Below are 17,649 nucleotides of genomic sequence, written 5' to 3' on the forward strand. Positions count from 1 at the left end.
ACAGTGTGTTGGGTCTTGGAGAAGGTTTCTATTGCCCGGGTTTGGGGCAAATGGAGCTTCAGCTTTGGGTATTAGCATTTCTGATCTCCTCCAATGGACCTTCAAAGCTAGAGCTGTCACTTGGTACTGTGGGGGGGGGGGGGGCGGGGGGGCGGGGGAGGGAGGCAGGGAAGGGGTCCCTGGAATGTCCCAGTCTAGTCCTTCTGACTTTTCAGTAGCGGCAGCTTTTCTAGACTCTGGAACTTTGTGGGTAAGAGGAGAGAGGTCAGGAACAGAATCCTACCCAGGATGGGTTTTCCAAGCTCAGCAGGAATGGTAAACAATGTGCCCCCCCCCGCCCCCCCCCACCCCCCATCCCCCCATCCCCCCACCCCCGTCCCAGAGACCTTCTGAACAGACGAAGCATCCTGGGAAGGGCCCAGGATCAGTTTCTGACTCTTCCAAGATAGTCCCAAGACACAGGTGGTCGTGGGCAGAGCAGTGGCTCCCTGGAGTCGCGGATGCGAGGACCCTACACAGGAGCAAAGGAGTAGCCCACGAGCCCTCCCCTCTGGGACTCTGTGGTGCTGCGCATAGGTCAGAAGAGGAGCGCAAGGGGCTGATTCTTAAGGTCATTTTAAACAACTGAAGCCATAAATAGATGGGAGCTCAATCATGAGTTAGATTCCGGATTACATAGGCAGAGGGAGCCATGATCCGGGCTCCTCTGAGCCATACTCGGACCCAGGAGAGGGGCTGTTCCTTGCCCCCACCCTCAACCCCCGAGGACCACCCTGAGAGACCCTGACCCAGGGCTGTGGCTAATGGCCCCAGGCCAAAAGTTCCACTTTAACAGTAAGAGAAAGAATCCCTGCCTGCCGACAACTGCATGAGAATGGGGGTCCGGGGAGAGGCGGCGGAGGGCGCGGGGAGGCGGAGGGGGACGATGCCCGGCTGGACGTCCAGGGACTGTGCCAACAGCCTGAATGCCCAGAGGGCGGGCTCCAGGACGCCCGCACCTGTGCCGATTTTTTTCTTCTTCTTCTTCTTTTTTTTTTTTTTGCAGGACCCGCCTTTGGGACTCAGCTGCGGGGAGTCAAAAACGCCCCTCGTCTAAGCCCGGCTAGCTCAGTCGGTAGAGCATGAGACTCTTAATCTCAGGGTCGTGGGTTCGAGCCCCACGTTGGGCGTGTGCTTTTTGGATGATGAAGAGGCCACAGGGGCGGCACACCACCAGAAGGAAAATACTAAGAACCGTTTCCAGAGGTTTTTACCGATACAGGCAGCCAGGGGACCTACGTTGCCAGCAACCTAATCGGTTCCCTGGATCCTCACACATTTCAGCCGCAGACTTCCGTCTCCACCTTGAGCGAAGCGGTTCAGACCTTTGGCCCGCCAGCCAGCTTTTGAATACCTGGCCCGAGAAGACGCCCAGCCCCTGGATCTTAGATTTAGTAAACCCCGAGCGACCGGCGCCACTGCACTTGACTAGGAGCTCATAGAACCCCGGACTCCGGGAGCCCCAGGGTGCCCGCCGCCCGGGGTGTAGGTGCCGGCGGCGGGGGTGGGCAGGGCGGGGATGGAGGGCGACTCTCCGAGCCCGGAGCGCCCCGGCCAGTTCCAGGCACCGAGGTTTGGGGAGCGCCATCAGGAGGCTCCTCCGAAGCAGGGCTCCCCGCGTGCCTGAGGAGGGGCTGCTCAGAACTTCCCTCCCCAACCCGCCCCTCACCCCCGGGCCCGGCAATCGGTGGTCTCTTATTTGGGGGGGGGGCTCTCAACTTTGCTCCACTCTCCCCAGTAAAAAGGACATGGACACAGGGCGTTTCGCCTCCCGATTTGGGGGAAAGCGAGGATGACGGGATACAGTTTCCATCAGCGGATTTTCTTGTTTTCTCTCAAGGGTCTAGCCTTCTAAAAGGGCAGGCTGGGTGTTTGACGGGAGCAGGTTTGCTTTATTTTTTGGTAGGAACCCAGACTTCTCTTAGAGTGCCATCAGCGAGGCTGCCCCTGCCTCTCCCCCGGACCCTTGGAACTCCAGGTCCCAGGACCCAGGCTGCTACTCCGGCCAGACTAAGGCACACTTAGTCTCAGGAATATTTCCTGGTGTTCTTAGGTGAAAAGAAAGAACGGTCTGGGGTACAGAATAGTTAGGTCCGTATACCTTATTAGCTTTATGGGAGGGGGGTGGAAAAGTCTTACCTTCAGGACCAGTGTTAGCTGTGGTTGCCCTAACAAATTACCACAATCTGGGCAACTTGTGTGTGTGCGTGCTAAGTCGTCTCAGTCGTGTCTGACTCTTCACGACCCGATGGGCTGTAGCTCGCCAGGCTCCTTTGTCCGTGGGATTCTCCCGGCAAGAATACTGGAGTGGGTTGCCATTCAGAGGATCCTCCTGACACGTGGATCGAAACTGCGTCTCTCTGTCTCCTACATTGGCAGGTGGCTGCTTTACCAGTAGCCCCATCTGCAGATATGTGTGGCTAGGATTCTGTGAATGCTTGCTCCACATGGAAGAATCTGAACTCCCTTACCAGCTTAACAAAAGCTGCGCCCAACGTGGGGCTCGAACCCACGACCCTGAGATTAAGAGTCTCATGCTCTACCGACTGAGCTAGCCGGGCTGCTTGTTTACCCTGTCTCTCCTTTGGAAGATCGATCCCTGTCCGTAGGTCCCTGCTGTGCACAGCTTGGCTTCTCCCAGTTTTTTCGAAAAACTGCCAGGAAGCCTCAGGTTTGAAGGCTGCGAGGGCGCGGGACAGCCTTGACCGTAATTTAGAGACTTGCTTAGCGGGGCGGGGAGGGGCGAGGTGGGGGGCGGAAGCTGACCCAGACGGACAGGCATATGGAGGCCCCGGAGCGCGCCGCGCTGAGACACCGGTGCCTGGGCCCCTGAATCCCATGCACGTCACGGGACCCCGCACGCAGGAGGCGGCCCCACGAAATTGTCTTCTTGCTTCCCAGATATGGGATCAGAACCCAAGCTTCCCCCAACCGTCCCTCCCTCCCGTGAGGGCCGGAGGGAAATCAGGACCCTCTTGCAGACGGGAGGGCAAGGTCACCAAGATAGGTGGCACAAGGCGTTCTTTTCTACAGTGGTCTGGGGGTGAGTCCCCAGGGCCTGCGAGAGCTCCTAGGGCCAAACCTTGGTCCCCCTGACCCCTGCCCCGAATACTCACCACTCACTTGCCACGCCACGCCCTACCCCGCCCCGCTTTAGGCGGCCCGCCTGAATTATCCAGAATGACCCAGGAGACCCGCTGCAACCCTGGGACAGGGAACCCGGTACGCAGGGGGTGTGACGCAGTGTCCAGCCAGGGCCAACTTCTTCCTTCCCAGTCAGTTTCTGGAATAAGGAAGGGAACTGTGAGGCACCTAGAGCTACACGGGGACTTTGGGAGCCCAGCCCAGGAGCCCCAGGGTCTGCCCTGGACCCTAGTCCCCCTTCCTGTAGGGTGAGACTTGGCTTTGATCCAAGGTCAGTGGCTGGGGCTGGTCAGTTGGTCTCCAGTTTGGGTTTCAAGGGGAGCCCTCATGCGGTCCCTGCGACTGGGCCTGGGCCAGAGGGAGGGCCCAGGGGCAGTGGATGGGTGGAGAGGCGACCTCCCCAGCCGCTGGGGCCCACAGTGTCGATCTCATTTCTCTCTGGAGAGTAAGGCAGATCCTCCAGCCACAAGCCCCCCTTCCCTCCGGGGAGGGAGGATCTGGGGGACCGCCTAAACTGAATGAGGGAGAGGAGAGAGGAGGACGTGGATGACACCAAGGACAGTCAGTAAGGTTATGATAGCTTGTTGGTGTAGGGGTATGATTCCTCCTTTGGGTGCATGAAGTCCTGGGTTCAAATCCTGGACAAATCCACTTGTTTAAGGCAGTTCAGTTTCAAGTTTTATGATGCTCTATATATGTTTGATTCTGGAGATATATATATATAGCATCTAATAAATATACTACTGTTCAGGCACCCTACCTTCTGAGATTCTGGATGACCGTGAGCATTAGGACACCATTCAACCCAGCACAGTGCCTTTTTGAGAAGAATACTGTTAATACTATTTTTATATTCCTTTTGAATAATCATCATTATTTTCTAATGGAGTGTGTGCACTTGATGGGCCCTGTACAGCTTCTCCAACCCCAGAATCAGATTGAACACCGCCACTCTAAGTTCCCACTCACATTGATTTTCCAGCAGTGCTTGCTTTTTCCACAGAAGCCACAGAAAACTTAACTTTGCCAAAAAAAAAAAAATATATATATATATATATATAATCATAAAACTTGAAACTGAACGGCCTCGAACCAGTGGTTCACATAGAATGGTGTCTAATGGATGTTGACTATTGCTCTTTCTCTCAAAACTTCAAAACATCCCTGGAAAATTTAAAATGCTATAAAGGTGCCTTCACACACAGTTTGGGGACTGCAGAACTAGGCCAAAAGTGTTGCCCTGAGTACAGGAGTCATGTGGTTTAGGAACAGAAGAGGCCATCAGAAAGAGCTCCTGCAGGTGGCCCCTTGGGCTGGGTGTGGGGGTGATTGCTATGGAAGGGGCTGCCCTTTGAGCCCAGTCTTTCCCCCTGCCCCAGGGGGCCCTGTCTGCCTGAGTGACACCCTGAGCCAGCAGCCCCACACTCCTAGCTGGCTCCAACACCGAGGGCTGTTGGTCTACACAGACAGTACAGCCAGGCCCTGCCTGCTTGGTTCTGAAGAGAACTCTTGGGGTTGAATTCGGGACCTCTCACATCTAAAGCAAGAAAAGCACCCTCAGAACAGAAAAGTCCCCCTGGCTGGTGGTCCTTGGCATCTGCTCTCTCTCAGTCTGATGTATATCCTCATCTCTGTGGTCTGGAATGCCAGTGTCTGTGGTGCTGAACCACTGACAGATTTTCCTAAAACAAAACAAACAAAAAACCCCCCCAAACCAGCTAACCATAGGGGTTCATTTTGGATTTGAACCCAGGACCTCCCACTCCCAAAGCAAGAATCACACCCCTACACGAACAAGCCACAGCATATGGGCTCCTATTTTTCCTTGGTGTCATCCACGTCCTCCTCTGTCCTCTCCCTCACTCAGTTTGGGTGGTCCCCAGATCCTCCCTCCCTGGAAGGAAGCAGAGCTTGTGGCTGGAGGATCTGCCTTACTCTCCAGAGAGAAATGAGATCGACACTCTGGGCCCCAGGGGCCAGGGGATCGCCTCTCCACCCATCCACTGCCCCTGGGCCCTCCCTCTGGCCCAGGCCCAGTCGCAGGGACCGCATGAGGGCTCCCCTTGAAACCCAAACTCAAGACCAACTGGCCAGCCCCAGCCACTGACCTTGGATCAAAGCCAAGTCTCACCCTACAGGAAGGGGGACCAGGGTCCAGGGCAGACCCTGGGGCTCCTGGGCTGGGCTCCCAAAGTCCCCGTGTAGCTCTAGGTGCCTCACAGTTCCCTTCCTTATTCCAGAAACTGACTGGGAAGGAAGAAGTTGGCCCTGGCTGGACACTGCTTCACACCCCCTGGGTACCGGGTTCCCCCTCCAGGCTTGCAGCGGGTCTCCTGGGTCATTCCGGTTCAGGCCACACGGTCCGCCCTAAATCAGGGTGTAGGTTGGGGTGGGGTGGGTAGTGTGTATTGGGGGCGGGGGCCACGGGGCCCAGATTCGTCCTCAAGAGCTCTTGCAGGCCCTGGGGACTCACCCCAAGACCACCGTAGATAAGAACGCCTTGTGCTACCCATTTCTAGTGAGCCTAATCTTCAGGACTCCGTCCTCCGTCTGCAAGAGGGTCCTGATCTTCCCACCCCACGGGAGGAGGGATGGTCGGGGGAAACTTGGGTTCTGATCCCATATCTGGGAAGCAAGAAGGCAGTTTCATGGGGCTGCCTCCTGCGTGCGGGGTCCTGGGACCGTGCATGGGGCTTCAGGGGCCCAGGCACTGACCTCCCAGCGCTGCACGCTCCCACCTGGCCTCCATCTGTCCGTCTGGGTCAGCCTCCCCTTTCCCCCCTTCCCTGGGCACCCTAGGCAAGTCTCTGCATTTCAGTCGAGGCCGTCCTGCCCCCTCGCAGTCTTCAAACCTGAGGCTTCTTGGCTGTTTCTCAAGTAAACTGGAAGGGGCCAAGCTGTGCACAGCAGGGACCTATGGACAGGGGTGGTTCCTTCAAAGAAAAAAAGATCAAAGAGCCGCCCGGCTAGCTCAGTCGGTAGAGCATGAGACTCTTAATCTCAGGGTCGTGGGTTCGAGCCCCACGTTGGGCGTAGCTTTTGTTAAGCTGCGTTAGGGGAGTTCAGAGTCTTATGCGGCAAGCAAACATTCACAGAGTCCTAGCCACACCAATCACAAATCCCGGGGACCAAATTTCAAGACCTCGACCTAGGAAAAGAAAACGGCAACTCACTTCGGTATTCTTACCTAGGAAACCCATGGCCGGAGGCGCCTGGTCCGCTACAGTCCAGAGTCAGAAAGAGTCCCACAAGACTGAGCAGCTAAGCAACAACGACGACCTAGGGTCACGGAGAAAGCATGGAACTTTCATAAAGAAGGAGACAGGGAAGATCTTCATTTCTTGATGGTTTGATCTTTTGGAGGTGCCTGCTGGCTGGTGACAGACTCCCAACCCCAGGGCTAGCTAATTCCTAGAGGAAGTAAACAGTTTGCAAACCAACAAATTCAGTCCACACACTGAGTCATGTCTTTATCTAACTTTCACACACCAAGCCAATATTTCCCCTGGCCCGAATCACCCAGGGCTTGATCACCCAGCCCCCACACCCTAAAACCCACTGAACTGTTCAAATGAGCCAGCCCCTGTTGACTCCACCCTGCCTTACTTTTCCCATGGAAGGGATTTGCCCAGAACCGCAGGAGGCTCCCAAGGTGGTCCTCTCCCACCGTGTGGGGCTTTGGGGATCAGAAGGGGGATCCGCCACTCTTCTCCTGCGCACAGGCTGGCAGTCCTGGGGCCAGGCGCATAAGGCGGAGCGGTCACCTCCTTCCCCTGATCCTCCTCCTCTGGAGGTTCTAGGGCACAGGCCCCACCTTAGGGGATCGGCGCCTGCTTGATGCCAGTCCCCTGTGCCTGCCTGCTCCGTAGCCACAATCCACAGCCCCACGCTGTCAGCCTGAGGCTCGGGGTCCCCTGGACTGCCGGTGCTCGTCCTGTAAGATGCCCTCCCGCTCATCCAAGCCTCTGGTCCCACGCCCCCCGCCCCCCGCCCCCATGTTTCTGCTGCTCACTCCCCTAGGGCGGGGATCAATCCCCCTGTGGTCCAGGAATCAACCCTTCCTGATCCTGGCTTAGCGGGCCTCTCTTTCTGCCCCTGCTGGCCTGGGTTTCCTGGGTCTCCCCGCCCCAATTCAAGGGCCCCTCTGCCAGTCTACTTCGGAATAAACCTGACTCGAGCAAGGATGGGAATAGTTGTAAACGAAGAGTTGAGAGCGACTTTGCAGGGGTGGCTCGTTGGTCTAGGGGTATGATTCTCGCTTCGGGTGCGAGAGGTCCCGGGTTCAAATCCCGGACGAGCCCAGGTTACCCTTTCCGGGTTACCCATAGTTTTAGAGCCGGGAGAACCGAGAGCAAACCTACCTCTCCCGAGCCCGGGAACCTGAACTCACGGTCCCTGCTCCAGCGCACAGCTCTGCTCGGTTCTTCCTTCCCCGCACGCAGCTTTTTCCCGAAACTGGACACGGGTTTCTTCCGGCTGGTCCGAGATGCGTTGGTAAAGGTGTAAAAATACACATTGGCTTTTGAAAACTCGATCCAAATAAAGTAAGAGATCTGATAACTTGTTGAAATGACACTTTAGATATATATTGGTTTAGTTAAAATATACTGCACTTAATTTCACCTTTTTGTTACTATTTTAAAAATCTGTGGGAATTCCCTGGTGGTCCAGTGGTTAATCAAGATTCGCCGTTTTCATTGCTGGAGTCTCGGGTTGATCCCCAATAGAGTAGTTAAGATCTGACATCTAATAAGATGTTAAATAGAAATTTGATTGAAGGCATTCTTCTTTTGTTCCAGAATTCAAAATTCTTCCACTACATACATTCGCCATTGGAAGGGAGGCTTATACATGTGTATGTGTGTGTGTGTGTGTGTGTGTGTGTGTGTGTTAGTTGCTTGGTGGTGTCTGACTCTTTGCAAGCCCATATACTGTAGCCCACCAGGCCCCTCCGTCCATGGGATTCTCCAGGCAAGAACACTGAAGTGGGTTGCCATTTCCTTCTCCAAAAGGAACTATAGAAAGAAAGAAAGTGAAGTCACTCAGTCGCTTCCGACTCTTTGCGACCCCATGGACCAGAGCCTACCAGGCTCCTCAATCCGTGGAATTTTCCAGGCAAGAGTACTGGAGTGGGTTGCCATTTCCTTCATATATATATATATATATATATATATATATATATATATATGACTTATTTACATTGTTGTAGAGCAGAAACCAACACAACATTGTTAAGCAATTATCCTCCAATCAAAAAATAAAGAAAAAAAAATATTTGCCAACTTTTAGTTTAGCTCATTGAATTTCTTACCTGGCAACTTGGAACCCCACGTATGTGTTCTACTGGACAAGATGGAAGCTGCAGCCGCTTAGAATCCAACCTTGAAGGTCCTACAGTGTCACTTCAGCCCTACATTATTATATGAAGAAGTCACAGCCACAGTTCACTGAGGTTCAAGTGGGGTCAGTCCAAAGACCCCCCACTCCTCACTGCAAAGAGTGTCAAATAACTTGTGGTCATTAAAAAAGAAAAAAAAAAGCTTTATTCAGACTCACAGATATTTAGAGAAAAAGCCAATGGCTACCAGTGAGGAGATGGAACAGGGAAAGGGGCATATGGGATAAGGGATTAATAGGTAGAAACTACTATGTACAAAATAAGCTACAATGATATACTGTACAACACAGGGAATAAAGTCAATTTTTCTAGTAATTATGAATGAAGTATAATCTTTAAAATTGTGAATCACTATATTGTACACCTGTAACATAAAATATTGTACATCATTTATACTTCAATTTTTTAAAATTTTTATATAATAGAGTGTAACACATTTAAAGTACACAATTTCATACATTTTGACCTTTGTGTACTCCCAAACCATCACCAGAGTCAAAATAATGAACAAATTCATCATCCTCAACATTTTTCTCATGGCTTTGTTATCTCTTCCATCTACCCCTCAAACACTAGTTTGCTAAGAGTTTTTAAAATCAGGAATGGAGGTTGGACTTATCAAGTGCCTTTACTGCATGTATTGAGATGATCATATGGTCTTTTTCAGTCTATAAAAAGTACATTGATTTTTAAATGTAAACATTCTAAATAGTTTAAGGACATATCAGAACTTTAAAGATTTTGCTCCTCTGTGACATGTCCCTTATCCCCTAGCCAGCTCCCTTCCTTCCTCACTTTCACTGGAGACACCTAAAGAAACACCCGTCCTCCAACTTTGGGGGTCCTAGAAGGTGCAGCTCTCAGGGATGAGGTTGACAACAGTTTTTGCTGACAGAAGCCACCCCAACATACAGATGCCAAAATGTGACCGATTACCCCGGGTGGGACTCGAACCCACAATCCCTGGCTTAGGAGGCCAGTGCCTTCTCCATTAGGCCACCGGGGCGTGCTCTTCAGGCGCTCGCTTCCTGTCCAGGACCCGCCCCTTCTACACTTAGAGCGCGAGACTTCTGTTCCAGTATTTTGCTGCGCTGCTTCCTTTGTTTAGGGACAAGCACGGGCTTGGGATATATGCACCCTTGTGCCCGGTACCCTAGGGTCCCAGGGTTGCCCAAGTCCCCCCGCGCCTGATGGGGATGGAGGAGGGAGTCGGGGTGGAGGTGGGGGTGGTGGTGGAAGCCACCCTGAGTGTGTATCACCGAACCCCGGACCCTAGAACACCAAGCATAACCTCACCATCCCCTTCAGGGTATCGGCACCGAAACTTCCCCCAGGTTCCCTCTCTCGGAGCAGAGAATCCCGCCTCTGCCCTAGTTGCGGGGCGGGGGGCGGGGGAGAGGGGAGGAAGGGCGGTGTCAGGGCGACCAAGGACCAGAATGCGTCATCTTCGTTCTGGCTCTTTGGTTTAAGGGTACGGTGCTGGCCTTGGGGGCGACTGGCCCTTCACGACAGTCTTGGGCATCCCCGAGTTTCCAGACACTGTCGCTTTCAGGAGGGGCAAGCCGGGAAAGCTCCAGGAGGAGGGGATCCATCACCTCTCCCCCCTTTTTAGTGCCCAGCACAGGGAAGGCGGTGGCTACAGACTTTTCCTGCTGGAAGAAGTGTCCCTCACCCTCTGCTCGTCTTACCTGGAGACTCAGGGGGACCACGGGACCCGGATGGGACCTGTGGGCAAGGACCGAGTTGGGGAAGGAGATGGAGTTCAGAACCTCCGCACTCGTCCTCCGAGCAGCGCGCGGCACCTTGTCCCACGACGACGCCCTTGGGGCTCGAATCCGGGACCCGATCCGGGATGATGCTAAGGAAGGGAGGAGGTCGCAGCTTCTCGCACTCCGGGCGTCCAGGCTGAGGACTCTGCGACCCCAGACCACAAATTGCCCCTACCGGAGCAAAGGGGACTCGCTGTGGAGGCTCCAGCGAGTACTCGCTGGAGCGAGGGACTGGGGACCCGACTTTCCTCTGCGGACCTAGAACTTGGGTCAAGAGTGGAAGACAGCAGCTCCGCGATTCAGTGCCTGTAACCTCTGGCAGGAGGAAGAAGATGGGAAGAAAAGGCGATGTAGGAGTAGCCAGCCAGTCACCTGGGCTTGACCTGTTCTAGCAAGGCCCGGCTAGCTCAGTCGGTAGAGCATGAGACTCTTAATCTCAGGGTCGTGGGTTCGAGCCCCACGTTGGGCGGGGTTTCCTATTTTGGGAACCCCTGTCATTTGCATAGGCTTTGCATGGGCTTTTCAATAACTCCGAATCCGATTTGGAGAAATCTTCCTGAGAAACGGCTTCCCTGGTGGCACAGCTGGTAAAGAATCCACCTGTAATGTGGGTAGACCTGAGTTCCATCCCTGGGTTGGGAAGATCCCCTGGAGAAGGGAACAGTTGATGGCTCCAGTTTTCTTGCCGGAGAATTCCAAGGACTGTATAGTCCATGGAGGGTGGCAAAGAGTCAGACAGGACTAAGCGACTTTCACTTTTCTGAGAAAACAAACACAAAGTCTTAGTCACCTTATCCTATGAGGAGGAAGAAAGGACACCGATTTGGGGTGTGATTTTCCCCTCAGGAGACATTCGGGGCAGAGGGAGCAGGGAGGGTGTGTCTTAAACAAGAAAAGACAAAGCCAGGCCTGGAGGGGTCCCTGCCCTATTGCTGTGGTGTAGGTTCTGCTCCCTGACTGACTGGGGTCTCCGTGCCTCAGTTATACTCTTCAGATGGCTTTGGATGGTTCCATAGGGCCCCTGGTGCCCTCACACCAAGTGAGACTCACATCCTACCCCTCTCTGCTGTTGCTAAGTCACTTCAGTCATGTTGGACTCTGTGCGACCCCATAGACATCAGCCCACCAGACTCCCCCACCTCTGAGATTCTCCAGGCAAGAACACTGGAGTGGGTTGCTATTTCCTTCTCCAATGCATGAAAGTGAAAAGTGAAAGTGAAGTCGCTGTCTTAGCGACCCCATGGACTGCAGCCTACCAGGCTCCTCCATCCATGGGATTTTCCAGGCAAGAGTACTGGAGTGGGGTGCCATTGCCTTCTCTGATCCCTCTCTGTGGGCAGATTCAAATGCTGGACAAGCCCTTCCCTTGCCCTCAGGACATTTTTGTGGTGTGCCTGGAATGACAGACTCTGATTCCAGGTGCTTTTACTTTATGATGGAGAGCAAAGGGGTTGAGACAGGAGGGAGTAGGTAGTGACAGGGAGTCCTGGGGTCCAAGCCCTGCTCTCCCCCCCTTGCCCTGGGTATCACTTTGGGACACTGTGGACTGATCTATGTCCCTGACCCACACATCCATACTTCCCTGCACAGACTCTGTCCCTGAACCTCAGTTTCAGGAGCACTCTAGTAACCTTGTGGAGATCTAGGAAATCTCCACACCCAAGTGGCTGGTGGCCTGGGGTTTTGAGCCTCCCTCTAGGTGTGAGTGGTCCAGGATGCAAATCCTGGGCAGTTCTTTTAGGGTTGGGGGAGGGCTACAGGACCAGGCTCCTCTATTCCCCATCTGGACTTCACAGATCTGGACCCACCAAGCCTGGGCTCTCAAGGGCCTCTCAAGGGCCCCATCTGTAGAGTGGGGATAATAGCAGCTCATGCCTCAAAGATTTGCTTGGGATATTAAGTTAATTTTTTTTTTGGTAAATCATTTAGAACAGTGTCTCAAGACTGCAAAACTAATTCTTGCTTGAGCTTCCATCCTGTCTGCCCACCACAGGCCACCTCCCTGAGCCAGGCAACTCTGGGCTGCTGGAAGCACTGGTTTTCTCTCTGAGGCCCCCTCCCAGCTCCCTGGGCCCACTCTTGTCCCACACTCTTCCACACCTCACACTCTTCCACCCCACTTTGGGCAGAAACCTGAAGAGTCTTGTCCCAGATGGCAGCTTCTAGCTCTGGATCCTGAGGGTTCCCATCAGTGATCCGACCAGACTCAGAGTCAGTTGGGGCTCAGCAAAATATTTTGGCAGAAGGAACCCACGGCTCAGGCCTGCTTTCCACCACCCTGAGGCAGGAGCTGTGTCCTCATATTCCTGGCGCCTCCTCAAGCTGACACACCCACATCCCCTGGCCTCATGGTGGGGACTGGAGTCAACATGTGGGCCTCAGGCTGTGTCAAAGCCCAGAGAAAGACCGAATTCAACTCAGTACCAGGCAACATCCGGGATCTCAGGCTGCGTCTGACTTTGGTGGTTTGGGTTGAGGGCCACCTGTGCAGCTGAAAATACCCATAATCTGAAGCAGACCCTGGCATCATCCTGAGCCCAGACGTGGCTTTAACAGATATTTGGCAACAGCAAGTAGGTGGGCCCATCTTCATTTGGGGCCGAGTGTCCGTCTACACGTTGTGAGATCATCCCCCTTGGGTCTGCCCTGAGTTCTGTCCGTGCTGCAGGGCTTCTGGCCGCCGCTGAGCCACCAGCCAACCGCCGTCCATCCGTCAGTGCGGAGCCCCACTGCAGCCCCGCACAGCTCCTCCTCTGCCTGAGGACACCACAGATTCTAGGCAGTCTAGACACTCAGAATGCCCGGAGAGGATTCCATGTCCCCTCTGACCCCGATCATGCCCTCTCCTGTCATTTGGAGTGGTCTATAGCCAGTCACCTTCGGAAATTCGGAGCACGTTGCAAAGCGCAGCTGCCCGGCTAGCTTAATCTCAGGGTCGTCGTGGGTTTGAGCCCCACTTTGGGCGACTTTTTCGCTGCCTTTTTTTTTTTTTTCTCTGTGTATTGTGGATTCCTGTCCCATGTGAGCTAGTTTTCTACTCCCAGCTGTCCACTCCCGACTAAAAACTGCCCTGTTAAAGGCTCAGTGAGTGGAAACACATAAATTCCTGATCACCATAGGCGTCTATGCTGGGTCCTGCCCTCGCTGTCGTCCTCTCCTTTGAGCGTTTGGGCCTCTCGTGGGGGCTTGTAGACTCCCATTTTTGGAAGGCGAGGGGAGTAAGGAGTTCAGGACAAGGCCAGAACTAATGCCCGTTAAGGCTGACAAGCCCCCCAATTAAAAAGTGTGAAGACCTAGGCTGCCCGGGGAATTCGACCCTTTTGCTCCTAATGGAGACTCCTAGTGGCTCAGCTGGTAAAGAATCCGCCTGCTATGCAGGAGACTTGGGTTCGTCTCCCTGGGTTGGGAAGATCCCTTGGAAAAGGGAATGGCTTATGGATCCAGTATTCTGGCCTGAAGAATTCCACGGACTGTATAGTCCATTGGGTCACAAAGAGTCGGACACGACTGAGCGACTTTCACTCACGCCTGAACCAGTGAGCCTTCCCTGGGAACCTCCGCCTTCTCCTCCTCTTGCTGAGATAGTGCTCTGTTTGGAGGAGAATTTGGTTCAGATGTCAATTAAATAGAGGGATAAAAGGTTGTTCCGGTAGTTGCAGAGTCTGCTTTGCCTCAGGTCCAGGCACCCCCGATAGGTCCTGGAGAGAGCCGCCTGCGGGCGAGGTGCAGGGCTGGAGTCAACGGCAGCCACTTGAGGCCAGGTGGGTGGGTGGCTTCAGGGACCTACCAAGAACGGAGAGCTGCAGCTTCCCAGTCTCCCTCCATCTCCCACAGCAGGAGGAGCCAATGAGCTAACCATCTGTCTGAGGCCGGAGTTCGGCTGCGAACCCGCGACCTCAAGAACCCACAGAGCGGGTTTTGCAGGTGCACACACTGACAACTGAGCTACAACGGCGAGCTTCCCCGGAGTCACCTGCAGAGGGAAGGGGGGAGGGGTTGTTGTGTGTGTCGGCTCGTTGGTCTAGGGGTATGATTCTCGCTTTGGGTGCGAGAGGTCCCGGGTTCAAATCCCGGACGAGCCCGTTCCTTTTCTTTAAAAGGAGAACTGCAGGTCGACCTGATGGAGCGTCGGGGAGACGCAAGGCGCGCCTAGGGCATCTGAGGCCAGGACCGCTGCTGTCCGGCCGGATCAGTCGGTAGAACAAAGCGACTCTCACATTCAGCCTCGGGGGTTGGGGGCCCCACGTCCGAAGAGGGCTGTCTTGGTTTTGACCTGCGGGGGCGGGAGCGGGGAGCTGAGCCGGGAGAAGCGCTAGCAGCACGGGAGGCCGAGGCGGAGGCGGTGTCCTCTCGATGCACTCCGCCGGCATTTATTGAGCGATCACCCGGGGCCACGTCTTGGGGGTTCGGCCGCCCGCAAAGCGAGCGTCCCAGAGATCGAGGCTCCGGGACCCTCCGCGCCCCCGCCCGCTCTCGAGCGCTCCCCACCTGCACGCGCGACCCGGAGTCCCTCGCCGGCTTTGTCCAGCGGGTCCCCTGCGCTCGCGGCTGCGAGGAGGCTTGCGAAATGACCGATGAGCGGCGCGGGGACAGAGGCCGACCGCCCTTCCTGGTCCGGGGCTCTCTGTCGCCCGACAGCGGAAGGGAGGCGGCGCGGACCCCGGACTGTCGGAGCGCAGGGGCTTCTGTCCGTTTTGCCGGCCCGGGAGCGCTGGGTTTTCTCCGCGCGCGTCATTCCTGGAACCCCGCACTTCCCGGTGGGTCTGAAATTGGGGTCTCCCTTCGGCACCACTTCACTGGCGTCGCGGGTCCAGCTCCCAGACACCACGGCATCAGAGAGGGGAGCCGAAACCCGTAGTGTGTGCGGCTCGTTGGTCTAGGGGTATGATTCTCGCTTAGGGTGCGAGAGGTCCCGGGTTCAAATCCCGGACGAGCCCTGCTTTTCTTCCCCACTTGCGGGTCTCAGGGTCCACTCTGTGCCTCCCCTTGTTGTCGTTTCAAAATTTTCATTGAGGCCCAGTAGCCAAAGTGTCTCCACGAGTGTCTTAACAAGCTACTTTTTCAGTCCGAGTTCCAGGCACGGAAGATTGAGAGGTTCCTTTCCTCTACATCAAGAGCCGGTGGTTCTTCGCTTGCAGGTCTCTGAACCGTCAAGCCTGGGCCCCACAGTCCCAGGTCAGGAGGCCAGGATATCGGCGTGCAGAGAGGTGATGCGCTGTTGGCGTTTGCGTCTGGAGCCCAGCCCCGCCTCAAATCCAGGCCCTCCACGTCCTCGCTGACCCCGGGACTTACTCCATCCTGTCATTTGGGGCGGTCCACAGCCGTCAAGTTCCGACACTTGTCTGCAGACGGCTCTGTGCAGCCGCCCGGCTAGCTCAGTCGGTAGAGCATGAGACTCTTAATCTCAGGGTCGTGGGTTCGAGCCCCACGTTGGGCGTAGTTTTTGCCACCTATTTGGATTCTTGGCTCACGTGGGTTGGTCTTCTGCTCCCAGCTGTAGATTTCCGATTTAAAACTGCCCTGTTGGAGGCACAGGGTGCAGACATACAGATTCCTGCTCACCTTAGGAAGCCAGCCTGGGTCCTGCCCTCAGAGTTGTCTGCTCTTTGTAGCAGATGGGCCTCTATTCGGGATAGCTAGACTCCCATTTATGGAAGGTCAAGGGAGTAAGCCGTCTATGGGGTCGCACAGAGTCGGACACGACTGAAGTGACTTAGCAGCAAGGGAGTAAGCAGGTCAGGACAAAGCAAGAACCAACGCCCTTTAAGAGTCACAAGGGTTTTCCTCCTCAGGGAACACTGCTGCTGCTGCTGCTGCTAAGTCGCTTCAGTTGTGTCCGACTCTGTGCGACAGCATAGACGGCAGCCCACCAGGCTCCTCTGTCCAAGGGATTCTCCAGGGAAGAACACAGGAGTGGGTTGCCATTTCCTCCTCCAATGCATGAAAGTGAAAAGTCAAAGTGAAGTCGCTCAGTCGTGTCCGACTCAGCGACCCCATGGACTGCAGCCTACCAGGCTCCTCTGTCCATGGGATTCTCCAGGCAAGAGTACTGAAGTGGGGTGCCATTGCCTTCTCCACCACCAGGACTGGTTCTAATCAAAATACAAAAGAGTGTAAAAACCTGAGCCCCTCCTCCTTCCCCTGGACCTGGGATCCATGGCCGGAAACCGCCTCCCCCTCCTCCTCTCGCTCAAAAACGTTGCACCGTTGGGGCAGAATTGGATTCAGAAATCTAGGGTTCTTCCAGAATCTGTTTTCCTCACTTCCTCAGGAGGCCCAGGCACCGCCCCACCCCCCACCCCCCATCGGTCCCCGTGTGAGGACGACTGCAGGCGAGGTGTTCTGGGCGGCCAGTCTCCTGCCTCCATTTGAGGCCAAAACTGATCAGAGCTGCAGCTGCGGGGTCTCCCTCCAGCTCCCGCCGCAAGAGGAGCAGATAATCTAACCGTCTGTCTGCAACCGGAGTTCGGCTGCGAACCCGCGACCTCAAGAACCCACAGAGCGGGTTTCGCAGGTGCACACACTGACAACTGAGCTACAGCGGCGAGCTTCCCGGGAGTCACCTGCAGAGGGACGGGGGGGAGGGGGTGGGAGGTGTGTGTTGGCTCGTTGGTCTAGGGGTATGATTCTCGCTTTGGGTGCGAGAGGTCCCGGGTTCAAATCCCGGACGAGCCCGTTCTTTTTCTTTAAGAGGACTGAAGGCAGACCTGGTGGAAGCTTCGGGGAGACGCAAGGCGCGCCTAGGGCATCTGAGGCCAGGACCGCTGCTGTCCGGCCGGATCAGTCGGTAGAACAAAGCGACTCTCACATTCAGCCTCGGGGGTTGGGGGCCCCACGTCTGAAGAGGGCTGTCTTGGTTTTGACCTGCGGGGGCGGGAGCGGGGAGCTGAGCCGGGAGAAGCGCGAGCAGCACGGGAGGCCGAGGCGGAGGCGGTGTCCTCTCGATGCACTCCGCCGGCATTTGTTGAGCGATCACCCGGGGCCACGTCTTGGGGGTTCGGCCGCCCGCAAAGCGAGCGTCCCAGAGATCGAGGCTCCGGGACCCTCCGCGCCCCCGCCCGCTCTCGAGCGCTCCCCACCTGCACGCGCGACCCGGAGTCCCTCGCCGGCTTTGTCCAGCGGGTTCCCTGCGCTCGCGGCTGCGAGGAGGCTTGCGAAGTGACCGATGAGCGGCGCGGGGACAGAGGCCGAACCCCCTTCCTCGTCCGGGGCTCTCTGTCGCCCGACGGCGGAGGGGAGGCGGCGCGGACCCCGGACTGTCGGAGCGCAGGGGCTTCTGTCCGTTTTGCCTGCCCAGGA

The 17,649-nt window shown here is 55.5% G+C and overlaps 10 non-coding genes across 10 annotated transcripts; 8 read left to right on the top strand and 2 right to left on the bottom strand.

Annotated features, from left to right (window-relative positions):
* The first annotated feature begins 1,096 nt into the window (after positions 1-1,096).
* Positions 1,097-1,169, top strand: TRNAK-CUU (transfer RNA lysine (anticodon CUU)). The gene has a single exon. It is a non-coding gene; the product is annotated as a tRNA-Lys (tRNA).
* A 1,358-nt stretch (positions 1,170-2,527) lies between these two features.
* On the bottom strand, positions 2,528-2,600 carry TRNAK-CUU (transfer RNA lysine (anticodon CUU)). The gene has a single exon. It is a non-coding gene; the product is annotated as a tRNA-Lys (tRNA).
* A 3,543-nt stretch (positions 2,601-6,143) lies between these two features.
* Positions 6,144-6,216, top strand: TRNAK-CUU (transfer RNA lysine (anticodon CUU)). Its single transcript has one exon. It is a non-coding gene; the product is annotated as a tRNA-Lys (tRNA).
* A 1,196-nt stretch (positions 6,217-7,412) lies between these two features.
* Positions 7,413-7,484, top strand: TRNAP-CGG (transfer RNA proline (anticodon CGG)). The gene has a single exon. It is a non-coding gene; the product is annotated as a tRNA-Pro (tRNA).
* A 2,030-nt stretch (positions 7,485-9,514) lies between these two features.
* TRNAR-CCU (transfer RNA arginine (anticodon CCU)) lies at positions 9,515-9,587 on the bottom strand. Its single transcript has one exon. It is a non-coding gene; the product is annotated as a tRNA-Arg (tRNA).
* Positions 9,588-10,746: 1,159 nt separating this feature from the next.
* Positions 10,747-10,819, top strand: TRNAK-CUU (transfer RNA lysine (anticodon CUU)). Its single transcript has one exon. It is a non-coding gene; the product is annotated as a tRNA-Lys (tRNA).
* Positions 10,820-14,360: 3,541 nt separating this feature from the next.
* On the top strand, positions 14,361-14,432 carry TRNAP-UGG (transfer RNA proline (anticodon UGG)). The gene has a single exon. It is a non-coding gene; the product is annotated as a tRNA-Pro (tRNA).
* A 783-nt stretch (positions 14,433-15,215) lies between these two features.
* TRNAP-AGG (transfer RNA proline (anticodon AGG)) lies at positions 15,216-15,287 on the top strand. Its single transcript has one exon. It is a non-coding gene; the product is annotated as a tRNA-Pro (tRNA).
* Positions 15,288-15,714: 427 nt separating this feature from the next.
* On the top strand, positions 15,715-15,787 carry TRNAK-CUU (transfer RNA lysine (anticodon CUU)). Its single transcript has one exon. It is a non-coding gene; the product is annotated as a tRNA-Lys (tRNA).
* A 1,166-nt stretch (positions 15,788-16,953) lies between these two features.
* TRNAP-UGG (transfer RNA proline (anticodon UGG)) lies at positions 16,954-17,025 on the top strand. The gene has a single exon. It is a non-coding gene; the product is annotated as a tRNA-Pro (tRNA).
* Positions 17,026-17,649: the final 624 nt, after the last annotated feature.

Source organism: Bos indicus, chromosome 25 (genome assembly GCF_029378745.1).
Source record: "Bos indicus isolate NIAB-ARS_2022 breed Sahiwal x Tharparkar chromosome 25, NIAB-ARS_B.indTharparkar_mat_pri_1.0, whole genome shotgun sequence".
In the NCBI taxonomy this organism is placed as follows: Eukaryota; Metazoa; Chordata; class Mammalia; order Artiodactyla; family Bovidae; genus Bos; species Bos indicus.